This window comes from Schistocerca cancellata, chromosome 5 (genome assembly GCF_023864275.1).
Source record: "Schistocerca cancellata isolate TAMUIC-IGC-003103 chromosome 5, iqSchCanc2.1, whole genome shotgun sequence".
Classification (NCBI taxonomy): Eukaryota; Metazoa; Arthropoda; class Insecta; order Orthoptera; family Acrididae; genus Schistocerca; species Schistocerca cancellata.
In genome coordinates this window covers 50,872,280-50,873,976 of record NC_064630.1, presented here as the reverse complement: position 1 = coordinate 50,873,976, position 1,697 = coordinate 50,872,280, and the positions used below count along the sequence as shown (strand labels likewise).

Below are 1,697 nucleotides of genomic sequence, written 5' to 3'. Positions count from 1 at the left end.
CGAGAGGGCGCGTTTCTGGATGAAGTATCGAATATATTGCTTCCCCCTACTTATACCTTCCGAGGAGATCACGAATGTAAAATTAGAGAGATTAGAGCGCGCACAGAGGCTTTCAGACAGTCGTTCTTCCCGCGAAGCATACGCGACTGGAACAAGAAAGGGAGGTAATGACAGTGGCACGTAAAGTGCCCTCCGCCACACACCGTTGGGTGGCTTGCAGAGTATAAATGTAGATGTAGATGTAGATGCATACATGTGTTGATATACATCATTGGGAACATGTTGAAAACGTGTGCCCCAACCGGGACTCGAACCCGGGATCTCCTACTTACATGGCAGACGCTCTATCCATCTGAGCCACCGAGGACACAGAGGATTTTGCACCTGCTGGGACTTATCCCTTGTACGCTCCCCGTGCGATCCACATTCCCATCATGTCCACACCTCTACATTCGCAGTGCGCCTAATAGACGTTTGCCCATCACACTCATTACTCGTGGCAGATTAACCTACCAAGTCCCTTACGAGTTGGGCATAGCGTGTGAGTTCGCACCAGAAGGTCAATGGGCGGGTAGCCGTACTTTAACTACACTCCTGGAAATGGAAAAAAGAACACATTGACACCGGTGTGTCAGACCCACCATACTTGCTCCGGACACTGCGAGAGGGCTGTACAAGCAATGTTCACACGCACGGCACAGCGGACACACCAGGAACCGCGGTGTCGGCCGTCGAATGGCGCTAGCTGCGCAGCATTTGTGCACCGCCGCCGTCAGTGTCAGCCAGTTTGCCGTGGCATACGGAGCTCCATCGCAGTCTTTAACACTGGTAGCATGCCGCGACAGCGTGGACGTGAACCGTATGTGCAGTTGACGGACTTTGAGCGAGGGCGTATAGTGGGCATGCGGGAGGCCGGGTGGACGTACCGCCGAATTGCTCAACACGTGGGGCATGAGGTCTCCACAGTACATCGATGTTGTCGCCAGTGGTCGGCGGAAGGTGCACGTGCCCGTCGACCTGGGACCGGACCGCAGCGACGCACGGATGCACGCCAAGACCGTAGGATCCTACGCAGTGCCGTAGGGGACCGCACCGCCACTTCCCAGCAAATTAGGGACACTGTTGCTCCTGGGGTATCGGCGAGGACCATTCGCAACCGTCTCCATGAAGCTGGGCTACGGTCCCGCACACCGTTAGGCCGTCTTCCGCTCACGCCCCAACATCGTGCAGCCCGCCTCCAGTGGTGTCGCGACAGGCGTGAATGGAGGGACGAATGGAGACGTGTCGTCTTCAGCGATGAGAGTCGCTTCTGCCTTGGTGCCAATGATGGTCGTATGCGTGTTTGGCGCCGTGCAGGTGAGCGCCACAATCAGGACTGCATACGACCGAGGCACACAGGGCCAACACCCGTCATCATGGTGTGGGGAGCGATCTCCTACACTGGCCGTACACCACTGGTGATCGTCGAGGGGACACTGAATAGTGCACGGTACATCCAAACCGTCATCGAACCCATCGTTCTACCATTCCTAGACCGGCAAGGGAACTTGCTGTTCCAACAGGACAATGCACGTCCGCATGTATCCCGTGCCACCCAACGTGCTCTAGAAGGTGTAAGTCAACTACCCTGGCCAGCAAGATCTCCGGATCTGTCCCCCATTGAGCATGTTTGGGACTGGATGAAGCGTCGTCTCACG

At 56.2% G+C, this 1,697-nt stretch overlaps 1 non-coding gene across 1 annotated transcript; it reads right to left on the bottom strand.

Annotated features, from left to right (window-relative positions):
* Positions 1-293: 293 nt before the first annotated feature.
* On the bottom strand, positions 294-367 carry Trnat-ugu (transfer RNA threonine (anticodon UGU)). Its single transcript has one exon. It is a non-coding gene; the product is annotated as a tRNA-Thr (tRNA).
* Between the last annotated feature and the right edge of the window lie 1,330 nt (positions 368-1,697).